Source organism: Mauremys mutica, unplaced genomic scaffold (genome assembly GCF_020497125.1).
Source record: "Mauremys mutica isolate MM-2020 ecotype Southern unplaced genomic scaffold, ASM2049712v1 Super-Scaffold_100449, whole genome shotgun sequence".
Lineage (NCBI taxonomy): Eukaryota > Metazoa > Chordata > Testudines > Geoemydidae > Mauremys > Mauremys mutica.
In genome coordinates this window covers 45601-64299 of record NW_025423343.1, presented here as the reverse complement: position 1 = coordinate 64299, position 18699 = coordinate 45601, and the positions used below count along the sequence as shown (strand labels likewise).

Sequence of the window (18699 nt, the reverse complement as noted above, 5' to 3'; positions counted from 1 at the left end):
GCCCCCCCGGTCCCAGAGTCCAGAATTTCCATAAACCCACCCACTGTCCTGTGACTAACAATCTCGCTCTGCTAACTCTTCCAGCAAAACAGGCCAAAGAAAGTGTATGCGAGCGCTGTACTACAGCCCCGTTGCTCTTTTCGGTTCCTTCCCACAGAACTTTCGCTCCATACCAGTCCAGTTCCTTGCTGTTGCTTGTCTAACCACTGCATGCATGTGCTATACCGTACCCTGAGCTGATTCCCGGCTTTTGTGCTCAATACAGCCTTGCCCCTCCGTGTCTCTGTGGCGCAATGTGTCAGCGCATTCGGCTGTTAACCGAAAGGATGGTGGTTCGAGCCCACCCAGGGTCGATGCTAACCCTGTGCTGCTTCCCCGAGGCCTGTGGGGGAGCCTCATAGGGCCCATTTTGCTGCCTCTTGGCCTCAGTGCTTTCAGCTGGTGGTCCAAAGAGCGGGCTGGATGCCATTCAGAAACCCATCTGCCAGCAGCCGTGCCGGAGGCTCAGGCTTATTCCTCAAGGCCGAGGACAAAAACTTTCAGCCGGGAACATTTCGCTCCCTTCCCGCCTCGGCCCAAGCGGCAAGGGAGGAGCGGAGGAGACACGCCGGCTCAAAGACGCCTCCCTCCCACTTCCCTGTACGCTGTGCAAAGCTCTTGGCCTGCCTCATGCCTCGTCAGGAAAGCGCGGCCATGCGGCCCAAGCCTGAGTCACGTCCGCAGCCTGGCCCACCCCGCCCCGGCTGACGGCGCGCAGAGCCACGCGAGTCAATGGCAGGTCGAGTCGGGAGCCTCGGCTCTTTCCCCTGACAGCCACACACACAGCACTGCCTAGCGCCCCCAGAGCCTCCCTCGTGTTCTCCCGCAGCAGCCGCCTGCCAGGGTGGTGGGAAAAGGGGACCAGGAAGCACTGCAGCCTCATTCCAGGACAGGAGGCCCTTGCCACGCCTAGGCCTGCCTCTTGCCTTCAGCCCAGGCAGCCAGAGGTGCTGGGGAGCTCCCTGGCAGGCCGCCGCTTCGCCTCAGCCACCTCTTGCCTCACGGCCTAGGCTCTTGGTGCTCTGCTGGTCACCGGCTCGCTTGAAGGCCCAGAGGGAAAAGAAACAAGCGCACGCGTAGCAGAGGATGGTTTCGATCCACCGACCTCTGGGCCCAGCACGCTCCCGCTGCGCCACTCTGCTAGTTTTTCACACCCTCCCCCTGCCACCTAGCCGCCACTCTCTGGATTAGTGCCTTACACGCTCTCGCGCTGGCAGGCAGATGCGCAGGCTGCTAGGCAGCTGCCCTGGTCACAGGATTTTACAGCTTCTACAGGGTAAAAAGGATCTATTTGGGGTTTGGACCCCATTGGGAGCTGGGTAGCTGAGTGCCGGAGACGGGAGCACTTCTTAAACAGTTTTCAGTTAAGCCTTCAGCTTGTGGGGGACGAGGTTCAGCCTTGGATCCGTGTCTGCAGCAGGCAAGCACATCTGGCTCAATCGCCCCCCACCCCCCGCTGTATTAGCAGACTAAAACCCAGAGCAAACACACACGCCTTGCAAAGGAACAGCAGCCGGGATCTCAAACAAAAGTCAATATTTTATTAAGATGACGTTCAAAGAAAAAAACAGTGTACGGTACAGCGTTTAGGCGTAGAAGTTTCTGGTGCTCAGGGAACAACGTACAGCTTACCCAAGGGGTGCGAAGTTCGGTTTAAGATCGGGTGGCATAAGGAATACATAATCTGCAATAGCCCCGACTGGGGGTAAAAGGTTTACGTTCAGACACTGAGTTAGGAGGGTATGTTGTCCATATGAGGGCTACGTTTGGGTGTGGAGTATAACGAGCGGTTACGACGATGAGGATGGATTGACAGGCGTTTGGTGAGTTTTAACGTTCACTGTTTTTTAATCTTTGCCACAATCTAGTTGAAGCAGGGCCATCTGTTGGTGATCTGTCGTCAAGGCCTATCACTGGCTGGTGCCTCAGTTTCCTCTAGGCAGCAGTGCTGCAGGCTCCTTTGGTCAGTTCCCATGCAGCTGTGCTCGGGGGAATAGAGGCTCATGCTCCCCAGCCCCACGCCCCTCCCCCAGCAGCTGGGGAATCCAGGCCAAATGTAACCCTGGTAGCTGGGCCCGGATTAGCCTGGGCCGGGGTAGGGCTGGGGAGGAATTGCGGGTGGGAGACAGATGCAACCGCTGTGAGGGGAGATCCTCCCATTTCCTGCCTGCCACCCTCACTCCTTGCAGCACAGCACCCCCTAGCACTTCTTTCTCTGTTGTGGGGGTGTCTGCTGCCGGCTTCTCCCTTAGCATCATGTCTCCCCACCCTGGGGCACTGGCATCGCCCGTCCTGTGCAAACAGGCAGGTCCCGGTGTGCCCCATGGCGCTATCGTGCAATTGGGGGAGCAGCTGTTGGATGGAATATGGGAGTGGGCAAGGCTGGGGACCAGGACTCCTGGGTTCTCCCCCCAACTCTGGGAGTGGAGGTTAGTGGGTAGAGTGAGGGAGGGGCAGGGCTGGGATCCAGGGCTCCTGCTTTTTCTGGTTTTCTCCACCTCCTGCAGCTGCCTTGGTCCTTTCAGTGCATTTCCTGTTCCAAATTCATTTGCTGACTTGTGTAACTCACCCCAGAGGTGGCTGCATCTCAGTTTTGGGTGAGGCATCCTTGGCTGCATCACCCCCTAACCACGTATCTCTCCCCCCTGCAGGTGACCCTGCAGCACTCGGCAAACATCCGCAAGATCTTGGGGTGCTTTGAGCATTGGGCAGGGAGGGGCCAGGAGCCCTGCCCCCCCTGAGAATGGGACCCAGCTCCCCTACTTTTTACAGGGATTAAAGGGGGGCAAATCAGAGGAGGGGGGTGGCCAGGGTCTGAGCAGGGGGTGGAAATTGACTGGTCGGGGGGTCAAGCAGCTGGAGGCAGAGTTAGGAGAGGGGCTGAAGGGCAAAGTCAGGGAGGGGGGAAGGAGCCGGAGTTCAGCCCAGGGGGAGGCGCTGCCAGAGGGTTAAACCCTGGCACAGGCAGGGGCAGAGGGGTAACAGTTATCCTGGGGGGCTGAGACTCCAGTGTTTGCAAAAACAGGGTGGGGGGAGCAGAGGGGCTTTTCTATTTCCCCTCCCACAGGCAGCACCTCTCAGCATGGGCTTCCCAGGGCCGGGCTCTTAAAGGCACAGTCATCCCACTGCCTAGACTCTGCAGCTCCTCTCTGATGTGACCTACTGAGGTGCTGCAGTAGGAGACTCAATTCAGTGAAACCGGCATTCCCTATACGCCCCCCAGCCAGGGGGCTGTGCACCCCTCCCCCGAATTTCCCCAACACCCCCCCCCAGTGGTCAGGTAGTTACATGCAGTGCTGCCAATGTTGTCATTGGTTGCAAATCTGAATTGAAATTGAAACATTAACACACACTTTAAAAGCAGATACAACGTATGAAAAATACTTGTACCTGAGAAAGTAAAATAGGTTTGAAAAGTCTGGACAAAGCCGGGTTTCCTCACCCAGCTGTTGTGTTTGCTGACAATGTCGGTCCATTGGCTTCCGCATGTTGGCCAACCTCAGAATTTCAAATGATGATTTGGAAGCAAGGTGGGGATGAGCTCTCCCCTGACAGCTAGTGACCAGCCAGGGTTGGGGGAGGCTTTGGGACCAGACTGTATTTACATGAACTCAGCTACTCTGCCGAGGTGTCCAGCAGACAGAGCTGGGCCGCCTCTGCTCTAAGTGCCCAGAGGAGGAGGGAAGGTGTGTGGGGCTCCAGCCTGGGGCTCTTCCTCCCTCCTGCCAAGCCCTGACTATCAATCCCAGCCCTGACCCTCCTTTCTTCAAGCTCCCTGTGGGTGCCAGGAAGCACAAGGACCAAACTTGTGGGCATCAGGTGAAGCAGCAACCATCCAGGTAGCAAGTTCTAGAGCCACAACCCATTGTGGCCATCCCAGCCAAAGACCTGGCTCTAGGAGGGGTGAGTCACCCAGCAGGAGGGGGGAGACTGGCTCTTACACAGCTGGAGACAGGGAAGTTGAGCACTGTGAGCTCCAGGGCTTTACCACAAGCCAACACAAGGTCCCACTGAGATTTGAACTCAGATTGCAGGATTCAGAGTCCTGAGTGCTGCCCGTTACACCATGGGACCAGCTCGTGCTGCCTTCTCTGCACATCAGTGACCCTCATGGGGGCGGCTCATGTAAGGGACTCTTGGCCCCTTACTAAAGCTTAGTGGGAGGTTTGGTTGGCTAGTTCCCAGTCCCAATAGAAGGGGGAAGGGCCAATGGGAAATCAGGACCCTGAGACTGACAGTCCCCTGGGCACTTGCCTCTGTGCTTGAAGGAAGCAGGGCCAGGCTTCATGGGCTGGGCAGGCGGGAGCCCAGCACCTCTCCTCCTCTGGGCACCTAGAGCAGAGGCAGCTGGTTCTGACTGCTCCAAGGGAAGGCTTAAAAGCAACTGAGGCCAGGGCAAGAGGAGGGGAGGACCATGCTTATGTGTGGCCAGCAGACAGCCACAGGGCCAGCCTGCTCCCTGCTGTGCTGATCCCCACTGAAGGCCACCCACAGGCCACCTGCAGATCAGCTGCTGATGCTCTGTGGCCAACATCAGAAGAAGGTAGGAAAGCAGGGCCAGCCCCCCTGGTGGGGCCTCTTATGGTTCCCACCCCAGCTGCTCACTTTGGTAGTGGAGCTGCCCATTTTCTTTGGCAAGTCAGGAAGGGCAAAGGTGAGACTGGAAGCACCTGGGGCTCATGCCCCAGCCTTTGTGACACCCAACCCCCAACTCCTTCCCGGGGCTCTAGCTGAAGCCAGAGCACTGAGTTGAGTGACCAAGAAGAGGTTCCAGCTGTGAAGAAAGCAGGACTTGCAGCACAAAGTGAGCACAACCACGAGGGGACTCAAATCCTGAATCATCCGATCCACAGGGAGATGCCTCATCCTTTAGGCCACATGATGAGGGGGTCTAAACACTTCTTTGGAAAAGCCGGACACTGTGTTTCTCAGGTCATCTATTGAGGGGGGCCGAGACGCTCTGGGCACAAGAAGTTAAGTTCCCAGCGACACGTGAGACTTAATTGTATGGGGCCAGGTGCAGGGCTTTGGCAGGGAGGCTCGGGCATAGGGGATTGAGGTGCAGCAGATGGACCGGCTGTCTAGGCACAGAGATTTAGTCTCCCTGAGGAGGAGGAGGAATCCTTCTGACAGGCAGTGGCTGTGCAGAAAAAGAGGAGGGGTTCCTGGGACTTTTTTTGCCTCTCTTTTGCCTGCCTGCTCACTCTTGTGCTGAATGGTGAAGATTTTTTTCAACAAGCTCAGGTAGCTCAGTTGGTAGCGCATCAGGCTCTTAATCACAGCCACATGCGGATTCCCAGAAGCTGTGGCCATTTCCTGGAATGATTCCTTTCCTTAGCAATCAGGAGAGAGGCCACATCCACAGGATGAGGCCTAGAACACGCAGTCTCTGGCTGGCAGGAAGTGCTGTGGGGCCAGGTGCTGAGAAAGCCCCCAGAGGGAGAACAGCAGAGATTGGGGGAAGGGAGAGAGAGAAGCAATGAGGACAGAGTGCAAGTGTACAGGGGGCATCTGGTCTGGCTATTGGGGCAAACTTCCCTGGTTTATACACGACCCTGGTGGAATTGGCCATCGGGAGGATCTGAGTCCCCACCCCCTTACCCAGAGGCTGCCTGACCTGGAGGATTGTTAGGATACAGAGATTCAGGCCAGTCTGCAAAGGCCTGTACTTTAAGAATTTAGGTGTATTTTTATCACTTAGCTAGTTATAAATATATAAAAGAAAGAATAAAAAATCACTGTCTGTCTGTGTAATGGCCTTCTCTTACTGTGACAGTCTGAGGCCTGGTTCTTCGGCTAGGCAGCAAAGGCAGCCATAATGTGGGAAGTGTATGGTCACATCCTCACGTTCCCAACTAGTCACATTGAACTAAGGTGCTATTGGGCTGTTAGGAATACAATCCTGTCCTGATATTCCTATCACCTCCAGAGAAAGGGAAACTTAGTTTGGTAGCATCCTGTCTGGCAAGAACTCACTTATCAATAGACACAGCTGGAAAACCCTTATGTCTGTATAGATGTAGTTGTGAAATCCTCCCTTCTGTATTGTTTTGTATGATTATTTGCATGGTCTCTGTCTGGTTCTGTGATTGTTTCTGTCTGCTGTATAATTCATTTTGTTGGGTGTAAACCAATGAAGGTGGTGGAATATAATTGGTTAAATAACCATGTTACAGTATGTTAGGATTGGTTAGTTACATTGAATTCTAGGCATGGAAAACACGAGCTTAAGGAGGCAGAATTTTATTGCGCACCTGGGATTTTGTCCCTTAGAATCACTGGGGTCATTAGGGTTTGTCCTTTTGGTTTCACCTTTTCCTCCATCCATCCCTCCCTCCCTCCTTTCTCTTTGTCTCTTGCTTCTTTTGTCCTTTCTCCTGTTCCCCTCCCAACACCAGGAAGGCATTCAATTGTGACCAGGTGGATCAGACTGAACAGGTTTCAAACCTCGAGGAGGCTCTTACCTTCTAAACAGGGATGGCTGTTTTCTAGTAAAATCACTAAAAGGGAAGGAGAAAACTCGAAAGAGGTTCCTCCTGGCGCTCATGTACGTGAACCCGAATACTCTCTCAGTCCTCAAAGAGAGACCTGGAGAAGGAGACTTGCTGAAGCAAAGCCACAGGGGTCTCTGAGGTTTCCCTGGCCCCTCGCCCCTGTCCTGCCTGGCTGATGTCAGCATCTCTCTGTGAGGTCACCACCTCCCCACCACCTTTGACCAATAGTCTGAGGTCCTGCAAAAAGCCTTTGTGATGTCACTGCCACACCCCTCCCTTGCTGTGCTAATGTCCTGCCCCTGGCCAGGCACTTTGGAGGTTTGAGCTACTCCATGTGGATCACTCCACTCAAGGAGCGTTCGTTCTAGGAAGCAAGCCGGCTAGACAGGAAAACATCAGACGCTGCTCCCAGTGCTACACTCAGTTTTTCAGAAATTAGTCGACTTTGAGGCCAGAAGAGACCATTAGAGCATCTAATCTGACCCCCTGCATATCACAGGCCTCCTGTATGACACCAGAGCTACTTTTGGGGCAAACACATTCCAGAAAGGCATCTAGCCTTCATTAAATGACATCAGGAGATGGCAAATCCACCACTTTCCTTGGTAGCTTGTTCCTGTGGTGAATCATCCTCGCTGTTGAATATTTGTGTCTTATTTCTAATATGAATTTGTCTCTTTTCACCTTCCAGCCATTGGGTCTTGTTATGCCTTTCTCTGCTCAATTAAAAAGCCCTTTAATACCCAATCTTTTGTCTCCATTAAGGCCCTTCAACACTTCAATGAAGTCACTTTTCAATCTTCTTTTGATAAGCTAAACAGGTTGAGCTCGTTCAATAGCTCACTAGAAGGCATTTTTCTCCAGCCCTCAGAACAATTCGTGGCTCTTTGGTCATCAGACTCCTGAACTGCAGCTGGATGTGGCTCTTGTTCTTCTGCACAGCACAGCTCCTGGAGAAGAGGGATCTGCAAATGTACATTCGTATGATACCTTTGTTTAACTGATGAAAGCATAAATTGACACTTAGAGGATTGAAACTGATTTCAGCTGATGGACAGCTTTGCTAGGTTTTTATGCATTTGGACAGCGAAATGTTGAGTGTTTACATTCATATCAGCACTCCTGTATAGAGGAGCCCCTGAACATAATGGAGAATGGAAATGAAAATGTTTTCCTTTTTTTTAAAAAAAAGAAAGAGGGTTATAAGAGAACACGGGGGCTTGAACTGAGGACTACTTAAACTGCAGTCAAGCACTTTAACACTGAGCAATATCCCCATGACAACAGGAGTATGGAATCATGATGTCCAGCACTTTGAAGGACAGACCCTGCTTCATCGAGGTCCTTTGCCATTCCCAGACCACAGGTGGTTTTAAAAATGGGGTTTGATTAAACTTCTTAAATGTGGCAAACACCACAGCTTGCGCACCCACCGATATAGCTTCTCCCACTGACATCGCTGCCACCTCTTGGGAAGTGGATTAACTGCACCCACAGGAAAACTCTCTCCCATCAGCATAGAGCAGTGGTTCTCAAACTGTGAGTCAGGACCCCAGAGTGGGTCATAACCCTGTTTTAATGGGGTCGCCAGGGCTGGCATTAGACTTGTTGGTGCCTGGGGCTGAAACCAAAAGTCTGAGCCCCACCACCCAGGGCTGAATCCCTCAAGCTCTGGTTTTGCTCTCCCCTAACTGGGGCAGGGCTCAGGCTTTGTCTCCTCTGCCTCCGCTCAGTGTGGAGGGGCTTGGTGCGTCTTTCTAGGGTCAGGTAGTAAGTTGGGTTTTTTTTTGGTAGAAAGGGGTTGCAGTGAAAGGAAGTTTGAGAAACCCTGGCATAGAGCCTCTGAGTATGTCTAGACTTGGCTCCCTGGGGCACTGTGGCAAATCAGACACTGAAAGTACAGCCATGTAGACACCACACACCAGCCTTGCCTAGCAGGCAAGAATCAAACCTCCACAGAAAGACGCCTGTTGCTTTCTAACCCATCTCCCTAAGCCCTCAGCCACCACCACTTAACAAAGGGGCTTTTCTACACTATGGTTCTGGTCTCACTGAAGGGTCATTTCCAGTTGTTTGCACAGACCAGCATTAGGGGAAATGGTGCCCTGGGCAAAGCTTGTACTTTGGCACTTCCCCATTGCCCCTGGACGATCCCCACTCCCCCTTTACCGCTAGCTCCTGCACTCCCAACCCTTGCGCCTCCTTCACCCCTAACTCCTGCCCCCTCCTGTGCCCCCTTTGCCCTTAACTCCCTGGGCCACCAGCCATTGCCCCTCTCCTGCAGCCCCTTCACATGGCTCCAGTGCTGGGGGCCCCGCACTTGTTCTCCCTTTCCCTGGGCTTTGGCATCACTAGCCCCTGCTTAGCCAGTAGGGTTCAGTGGTCCCCAAAATGTGGGGCATGGCTCCTAGGGGGACACAGAGGAACATTCATGGAGTCAATGAAATCAATTCAGCTTCTTCAGTCTCTCGCTGGAGACATTTCCCTTGTTTTTAAAGGCAAAAATCCTGATCTTTCCAACGGGAGCTGCTGCTTCAATGTTCAGTTTGGGGAGGGATTTGGCTGCACTCAGAGATCTGCCCGCGGGTTACAATCTGCGATCCGAAGGGTCGAACGCAAACAGCGTTTAGATGGGACCGTTAGTGCCGCCCCCGTGTGGCCAAAGGTTAGAACTGACAAGCAGAGTTTACAGCTGGAGCCTGGGACGCTCCTGAACAAACTGGGCCCAAAGCCTCTCGCGTGGGATCCTCGCTGTGCAGCAGGAGGCGGAGGGAAGCTGATTGTCAGGGCTCAGGGCAGCTCCCTGCCATGCTGAGCCGGTGTCTGTGCTAAGCTCGGCATCAATCAGGTGATTCTCGGAAGTTCGGGGTCCCCGGGCTCCCACAGGAGGGTGAAGCAGGTCACCCCTGGAGCAGGTTAAAGCTGCAGGGTGACAGTGGGGTTGCTGCCCCTGTGAACAGCAGCTGTAGCACTGCCTGGGCAGGACAGGGAGAGCCAGTTTTACCCCCCCCCCAGCCTGTATCGGGGGATGGGAGCACTCACACCCTGGGGACCCCCCCACCAGAGATCTACTAGGGGGGTAAGTGGCACCCACACACCCAGGATCTTGTAGGGGGGGACAAGGGCATCCACACTCCAGGATCCTCTGCAGAGGGATGGACACCCACACATCCAGGATTCTGTATGGGGGGCAGAGGTACCCGGACACCTAGGTGGGGGAAGGGGACACCGAAACAGCCGGGATCTTACCTGGCAGGACAGCGGCACCTGCAGCTCGATATGAGACGGGGGCGGGGGAAGCAGGAGCATTTCCCAGTTCCAGGCTGTCCCCGTCTGGCCAAGGCACAGAGCTCACAATCAGAGTTTAAAGCTCCAGCTGTCAGGCCACAAAACAAGCCGGGCTCTGTGGCTGGTGCTTGTCATCCCAGCTTCTGGGGAGGCTGAGGCCGGCGGATCGCTTGAGCTCAGGAGTTCTGGGCTGTAAGGGGCTGTGCTGATCAGGTGTCTGCACTAAGTTCAGCATCAATATGGTGATCCCGGGGAAGCTTTGGGTCCCCAGGTTGCCTAAGGAGGGGTGAACCGGCCCAGGTCGGAAATGGAGCAGGTCAAAACTCCTGTGCTGATCAGTAGTGGGATCGCACCTGTGAATAGCCCCTGCAGCGTAGCCTGGGCAAGACAGTGAGACACGGTCTCTTTTTACAGGTTTCAGAGTAGCAGCCGTGTTAGTCTGTATCCGCAAAAAGAACAGGAGTACTTGTGGCACCTTAAAGACTAACAAATTTATTTTAGCATGAGCTTTCGTGAGCTGCAGCTCACTTCTTCGGATGCATAGACACCCCTACCCCGCAGAGCCTGGCTGGGGGGATGGGATGGGGATTCTGACTTGGGGGGAGGGGCGCCCCCTGCAACACAGCTCTTGAAAATAGGAACAGCGACACCCACACACCACAGAGCCTGGATGGGGGCAGGGGAACCACACACGGGAGCTAGTTCATGGGGTGGGGGACACACCCTTATGCTCCGTTGCACCATTCTTAATGAGAAGAACGGGGGCATCCACACAACACGGATCCTTAACGGGCGGGGGGTCACCCACACACTCCACTATTAACAAGGAGGGACAGGGGCACCAGACACCCCCAGTAACATGGGGAACACCGACATCCACCAGATCCCTCATGGGGGGTAAGACAGAGGGGATTGTAATGGGGCCCAGCGCACCCACGCACCAGGGATGGTTAAGGGTTGAAGGGACAGGGACACTCACACACACTGAGATCACGTCCTTGGAGGGATGCAAACCCTCCACAGAAGGACCTGGTCTGTTCCATGATGGCAGCCCAGCCTGGGTGAATCAAAGTCTCTTTTTATACAGGCACTCCCCAGAGATCCTGACTAGGGGAGAGAGACACTCACCCACCAGAGATCCTTAATGGTCTAGGGTGCACCCACACACCAGGGATTCTTATGGGTGGGAGGAATGGAGACAGCCAGACACACTGAGATCACTTCCTCCCAGGAGCCTGGGCCAGACAGGGAGACACAGTCCCCCTTTACATATCTGCCAGACAACCTTCCTCCCACTCCCTCCACACAATGTTCTTATCTGGAGGTGAAGCCAGGGAAACCACATGGAGGATTCTTATCTGGGGAACTGGGGGGACCCACTTACCACCAGAGATTCTTAAGGGCAGGAGGAACAGGGACTCCCACCTCTGCCGCATGGGGGTGGGTCGCCTGCTGGGATCATCTGGGCATATTTCACCTCGTCAGCTCCCTGCCATTGCCTTGGGGGCCCCTTGTTCGCTGCCTCTGGCACCCAGTTTAGCCTCCGTCCTGAGGGGTGAAACGCTTTGATCTATCTAAGGTCTGTGGGATCAATGTGTGTCATGGTGTAATTCTGTGTTATTCGGGGGTCAGACTAGCTGAGCTAATGGCCCCTTCTGCCCTTAAACGCCATGAAAACATTCCCTGGTTTCTCCTTGGGCCTGACAGACACCACGGTGAGGGGCCCAATAGAAGATCCTGGACACAGCGCTCTGGCTCTTACGTTACTTGGGGACGTCAGCGCTTTCCTAGCAAAGCTGCTGCTAAAGCGCTGGATTTGGGGAACTGTTCGGCTCCGATTCAGAGATCTGCCTGCGGGGTGTGAACCTGCCACGAGGAGCGGGAAACGCAACCAGCAACGGGAGGCGTTGGCTGAGCTCCAGGCTGCCCCCGTGTGGCCAAAGCTTAGAACTGAGCAGCGGAGTTTGAAGCTGGCGCTGGGAGGGACCTGAACACGCGGGGCACGAAGGCTCCTGCGTGTAACGCTTGTTGGGTGGGCAGCTGAGCGTAGCTGATTGCTGGAATTCAGGGCTGCACCCCGGGGTGCTGAGCAGGTGTCTGTGCTCAGGTTGGCCTCGCTATGATGGTTTCTGGGAAGTTTGGGGCCCCCAGTGCCCCCAAGGGAGAGAGGAGCCCACCCAGGAAAGGAGGCCGGCAAAACTCTGGTACCAATAGACAGTGGGACTGCCCCTGTGAAGAGCCGCTGCAGCCCCGCCAGGGAGAGCCAGTCTCTCTTTTTTCAGCCCCCCCCCCCCCCCATTCCTCAGGACAAGGGTTGTGCTCAAAGATCTGTGCCCCGTGTTTTCACCTCCATGTGAAGCGCACAGTGCAAATAAACCTCAGCGCATCAGGTAAGTTCCAGGCTCCACTTCCACCGGCTCAGGCAAGATGGTGCAGAGGAGCCCCTGGGTGGCTGTGGGCCTGGGGAGGATGGCTTTTGATTTTTCGGCCTGACCGCTACGGGCAGCAAGGCCAAAAGTCAGATGGCCGACTCTCCCGTCCACCACGCTCATCAGGAGCCCTTAGTTGAGCGGCTCGGAGAATGCGGGCAGCGTCCTCCACTACCTCTCGCATGCAAAGCGAGCGCTCTGCCGCTTGAGCTAATTCCCCGCAGCTGGCCTGACTCTGAGGCACCGGGCAAAAAAAGGCAAGGGCTCTGTGGCCTTAAGCAGAACACAGCCTGAAATGGGGGGGAGGGGGGCGTGCTACCCAGAGCTGGGGAAGGGGGTCCGAGTCCCAGCCACGCTCCTCGGCACAAACACCAACGCTCCCTCCCTGGAGTGTGTCTGGGCTGAGAGTTAGCCCCTGAAACAAGCACCAAGCTTCAGAAGACAACGCAGGGATAGATCACTTGACGATTGCCTGCTCTGGCCATTGCCTCTGAAGCGCCTGGCATCGGTTACTGTCAGAAGACATGATAGTGGCCTAGATGGACCATCGGTCTCACCCAGGAGGGCCGTTCTTATCTTCACCAATTTCCTCTAACCCAAGCAAAGCCAGGAGCAGGCCCAGCTCAGCAACTCTAGCAGACTCCCTGGCCCCTGGCCCAGCATACAGCAAAACGACCCTGCCTCCGCCAGGATAGACAGCCACCGACTCCCTCTTCCAGACCAACGCAGCCCTTCCACGCTTTGGCTGTCTCCAAGCTGTCCATGCTAAACTCTCGGTGTGGTCGTTTGGCTTCCGCCAGTCAGAGTGCCGTGCCTGCGTCTTCCCAGGGCTGACTCCCTTTTTGACATTTCCTTTTTCTCTGGCACAGGGAGTGACCTATATCTGGATTCTCCCTGTTTCCCATCAGGTGTTGGGATGGTGAGTGAGAACGAGGAGGAGAATCCCCAGCAGGAAGATGCTGAGCAATTACAACCCACTGCCCCGCTCCTGCACTCCCTTCACCCCTAACCACTGTGCCGCGTCCTGCACCCACGTGGGGACACTGACTTGTGTGCATGGAGCAGCTGGCATTGCTGCCTGCTCCTCCCTGGGATGCTGCTCCTCCGGGCACCCCGAGGGGCTGCGGGGGCAGGGTGATAAGCGACATCATCCGAGCTCCCTGCATCCAGGTCACTTTCCTCAGCCGGGCTGCATCAGGGGAGGGCAGAGAGCAGCAGCTTCTGATGCTCCCGTCACAGCACCAGGTGGGGACAGTGACCAGGACGCATGGAGCACATAGTGTTGCTCCTCGCTCCCCACAACCCTCTATGGGGCCATGGACGAGCATTGGGGGCAGGGGAGAGCAGTGAGCACCTTTGCACTGGCACATGGTGCCCTTTGACCCCTGGAGCCCTGGGCGGCTGCCGGGGGGCCCCACCCCTAAGGCCGGCCACGCTCCCCAGTACGAACAGCAGAGACACAGGGAGACTGGCCACACACTGAGCAGTGGTAGCCTGGGCGGCTCGTAATGGAGGCTCGGGGGGCTCAGCCTCCCCAAACCTTGCGTCGCCAAGGGGGCAGTGGGGCCCATGACTAGGGGCCCTGGCCAAATTGGGCCCCCCTGGAAAAGTCTCCCCCATGTTGGCCCCAGGGCTGGAGGAGCTCCCACTCCCTGCTACGGCCCGGGGGCTGCAGCAGGGGCACAGAGCTTCTCTGGTCTCGGGGCCGCAGCGGGGCAGGGGTAAAGGAGTGACAGGGCGGGGCCAGTGGGAGAAGGGGTGGAACAGAGGTGACAGTGGATGGGGCCGTGGGTGGAAGGTGTGGAAGGGGGCGGAGCCACAGACAGTAATGGGGGGCCATGGTTCCAGTGCTGGGGGCCCCGCACTTGTTCTCCCTTTCCCTGGGCTTTGGCATCACTAGCCCCTGCTTAGCGAGTAGGGTTCAGTGGTCCCCAAAATGTGGGGCATGACTCCTAGGGGGACACAGATGAAGTTTCATGGGGGCACCTCAGGGCCCGAGCCAGCCCCCATGGAGGGCAGGGAGATAACACCACTCAGCCCCACCTCTTCCCCAGCTCTTCCCCAACCCCACCCTCAGCCTGGGCCCCTGACTCCCATCCTGGCCTTGACCCCCTTACCCCTGTTTGCACCCCCCTCCCCAGCAAGCAACAGCCCCACTCCCAGCCCCTGTTTTTGACAATGGCTTCCGAGGGGCCACAACCATGGATGTCCTCAATCATATCTATGCAGTCCAATAAAAGCTATTCCTCACCCACCCCTCCCTCCCTCAGGACAGACTAGGTATGTTCTGCTGCCCTTCACTCATGCAGGAAGGATAATAACATTTCATTCCACTCAATCCTAAAGTGATTTGTCAGCCAAAACTGCTCATTTTGTGGAAGCGGCCCCATCATGCTGCATAGCTAGGCAGAGTAGGGGTGTCTGTGCAAACACAGTTTGTTCCTAAAGTCTTTCCCCCAGCTCATTCAGCCCCTGCTTATGCTTAGTATTTAAAAACTCCATATTGGCCCTATCACTGCCGACCTTATATTTCTCCTCCTGTCCCTTTTTTTGCTAGTTCAGGTGAGGTGGCTGAGTGGTTAAGGTGAAAGACTGTTAATCTATTGTGCTCTGCATGCATGGGTTCAAATCCCTTACTCATAGGATGTGTTTAGTCTTCAGACCTTCTTTATTTATAGACAACCATCTACCCCTTTGGTACAATGACAGATCAAACTAAAACCTTCTCAGAAACTCAGACCCTCCTTGCTTTAAATAAAATGTCTAAACCCCAGATTTTTAAAGAAATTCTCTAGTCCCATATTTCTTAGTTTTTATCTCAAAAGGGAACATCCTCATCATCTCCCCCAAACACCCCAGGACCTCCCCAAATTATTAAAATACCCTCAACCTGAGCAAGGCCACAACAGTGAACCAGAGCTAGTGTCTAGGCCAAGCTGTTCTGAAGGAGGCAACTCAAACATTTTCTCCCTGCTTCCCTTGGCAAAGTCTGACTGAGAAAACAAAATTCCCCAAACTGAAAATTTTCTGCTGAGAACCCAATACTAGTCTGTTTGGAGACTGGTTTGAATGTATTAATATTAATCTCTTCTGATTTCTGAGTCAGTTCAGTCCAGTCTTTGACTCCAGGTATGTTTCCAGATGTTGAGTTGTGGGGGAGAGAGGCCAAGTCATGATGTCTCTACCCTTCTTTCATAGTTTCTTCCGTCTTGCTAGGAAGCTCCTTTGCTACGATGTGAGTCAAGCAATGTCCATTTTCGCTGTGCTATCTCGGAGAAGTCTGCATTGTACACGGTTCCTGGGATACTCCTTGGGAGTGTGGATACCTTCAATGGGCCAGCAGCAAGTCTGGCTCCTCCCTTGTCACACCTGAAAGGCTGGTGGGGGGCATTTTGAAACCTCATATTTCAGTAACGCACACAGAGCAAAACTTCATAACTTCCCAACCAATGTGAGCACACACAATCCAACAAGATATTAACGTTCAACAGATCAAGACTTTTGAAATGATACCTCACCAGGCGGACTTTGTACAAACCATGTCATCATTATATGAGAGTGGTGAATATGGGGCTTCCAGGTGCTGCTTTGAGCACAGCGTGCTACACCTGGGCTTACATTGCAATGGAGACGTACCTTAGAGTCCATCTCTCCTGGGATAAAGATGGCAGCAGGGCTGGCCTGGGTCATCTGACTTGGGCTCATGGAGCTAAAGCTGAGGGGCTAAAAACTGTGGTGCAGATATTTGTGTTCACACTGAAGCCTGGGTTCAGAAACCCTCACCCCTCGTGGGGCCTCAGAGGTTGGGTTCAAGCCCATATGTCTGCACTGTAATTTTATAGTCTTGCAGCCCAAGCCCCATTACCGTGAGTCAGCTGACCAGGGCTTTGCAACAGGTGCCCTGGGTGTGTTAATCACAGTGTAGACATAACATTAGGCTACGTCTCCAGTGCAATGAAACACCCTCAGCTGGGCCGTGTCGGATTAATCAGGGCCATGTGGCTTGGTCTGGAGTAAAGTTGCAGTGTCCGTGTCTGGGCTCAGGCTCAGTCCCCGGCTGTAGGAGCCCAGAAGGTTGGGAGGGAGTTTAGAGAGTGGAAACGGTAAAACCACAGGGAAGTATTACCCTGGACTCAATGGCATTTCTCCATTGGTCTGTCTGCTCTGAGGCAGGGACAAAAACACATCCTGCTGCATTCGTTATTTCATAGGGTGGTTTAGGATTTTCATTTTCAGACACTGGGCACAAACCCTCAACCCTCGGCATAAACTAAATGAGCTGCCCACAGATTCTGGCAGCTGCAAAGAGCCATTTGGTGGGAGAGCTCAGACCTGCCCCTGTCCCAGAGGGAGGGGGCTATCTGTGAGGGGACTGGACCACTGACCTATCAGCCCCTAACTCCCAAACTTTCAGTAGATCTATTATCAGTGCCTGTGAGTGTAATTTAAACCATAAGAAAAACCACACTGGGCTAGACCAAAGGTCCATCTCACTCTGAATCTTATTTTCTGACAGTAGCCAATGCCAGGTGCACCAAAAGCATCTCAACAAGGCACCACTGGGAGCTGAACCCAGGATCTCCTGGTTTATTAAACAAGGGCTTTAGCCAGCTAAGAAAAGCAAAAGTGAATCTTGCCTTAATGGGCCGCTGACAAAAGCATCCCAAACAGAAAAGCAACAGGCTAAAAAGAAACCCAGCAGCTGTTGAAATAGTTGAGCTGGGTGAGACTAAAGGTTGTTGGTTCAAACCCAAGCTTTGGGGGGGGCTCTTCTTTCCCCCTTTGTGCAGGGTTGGGCTGTTTTTTGAAAGTGCAGCAGTTCCTTTAGCTGCCACAAATCCCTCATTTCAGGCTATGCAGCAGGAAAAGGCAGCATGGGCTTCTGCACCGAGTTGGCCCACCTGACCTTTCATTCTTCTCCTGCTCTTTGTCAGCAAGGGGAAGAAAAAGAAGCTCCCCTTCAAGCAAGGTTCAGAAGGGGGCGTAAGGATGACTTCCTGAGCACCGGCTCCAGTCCTCTGCTCTACCAGCTGACCTATTGAAGGGCTGCCACCACTCGCTCTGTTTCCCCATCGGTGTGTGCCAGGGCAAGCACCAGCCAAGTAGATGGAGTTTCTGTAGTGTCGTGGTTATCACGTTTGCCTAACATGCAAAAGGTCCCTGCTTCAGAACCAGGCAGAAACATGCTGCCTTCCTTTTCTCAGATCCCCTTGCTGTTCAGGAAGGTGCTCCTCCTTCTCCTATTGGCCTGTCCCTGGGATAACTCCAACTCTCACATGATAAACGGTGATGACGTCAGTGGAGAAAGCACCTTGGCATCAGTCTAGAGAACCTAGAGGAGTGTGGTGTGTCACCTTTTGGAGGCTTGTGGCTTGGCCTCCTCTGCCCGTGGAGGTTGGCCTATAGATTGATGGCTTTAGAGGCAGGGGTTGGGCTGGCTGTGAGCAATTGGGATCCAGGAAGCCCCCACCTGCCCTTCTGAGGGCTGAACCCATGGAGATGCAGTTGGCTTCTGGGAGATAGACCCCGGTGCCTGCCTGTTGGCATCCCAGGGATGGCTACTTGCAGGCCAGGAGAAGTGGGGTCCTGGGTGGAAGGAAAAGAAGCAATGGGGAGGCGGAGTGGGCTCCTTTCTGGCCGAGATGGTGGGCTGTGGGGGGTCTGGAGTTGCCTGCAAGCCATAAGTGGACTTGGTGCAGTGAAAACCGCTGCTCCATTCTGGCCAACCTGGGGGCGCCACTGACAACTTGGGAGTGGGGGCGGGGGGCTGGCTGTGAGCAAATGGGATCCAGGAAGCCCCAGCCTGCCCCTCCAGCGGCCAAGTCTTCTTCTTCTCTCCTGCCATGGGGAGCCCAGCCTTAAGCCTGCCCAGCACGTGCTGCAGCTCAAGAATTAAGCCTTCCTGTGGGGCCTGTGCTGGAGCTGACCCTGGACCCCTGTGGGGCACTGCTGGGGGAAATCACAACTGCAAATAATTCTGGCCACAAGATCAACCCCTTGGGTCGAATGGGGCAAGCTGGAGGCCTGGTGACTCAGTCCGCGGGGCCAGCAGGTCAAGCCGTTTTCCCGCATGTGGAGGAGGCAGCCGCTGTGGTTTGCCCTTCCTGCGGTATGATCCAGGGGTGCAAGGCTGCAGAGCTGGGGGGAGGCTCTCTATCTATCGTTACTTTTGTGAGTGGCTGGGAGAAGCATTCATGTAACTCAGTCGGATGTGTCCCAGCCTGTGGATGTCTGTGTAAGTGCAATATGTGCCAGAGATTCACAGCCTGTCACAGCATCACCGTGTGAGAGGGAATCCAGGCGGTGGGACACAGGGCTCAGGGGTCCCACTGTTCAGGTTGCATCCCGTAGATCCCATCATAGACTTTCAACAGCCACAGCGGATGTTCACAGAGACAGAGAGCGAGATGCCAAATAGTGATCTCCAGGGCCTGCAGACATCAAACGAT

At 54.6% G+C, this 18699-nt stretch overlaps 2 non-coding genes across 2 annotated transcripts; one reads left to right on the top strand and one right to left on the bottom strand.

Moving 5' to 3' along the window:
- Positions 1 to 279: 279 nt before the first annotated feature.
- Positions 280 to 353, top strand: TRNAN-GUU. Its single transcript has one exon. It is a non-coding gene; the product is annotated as a tRNA-Asn (tRNA).
- A 3688-nt stretch (positions 354 to 4041) lies between these two features.
- Positions 4042 to 4113, bottom strand: TRNAQ-CUG. The gene has a single exon. It is a non-coding gene; the product is annotated as a tRNA-Gln (tRNA).
- Positions 4114 to 18699: the final 14586 nt, after the last annotated feature.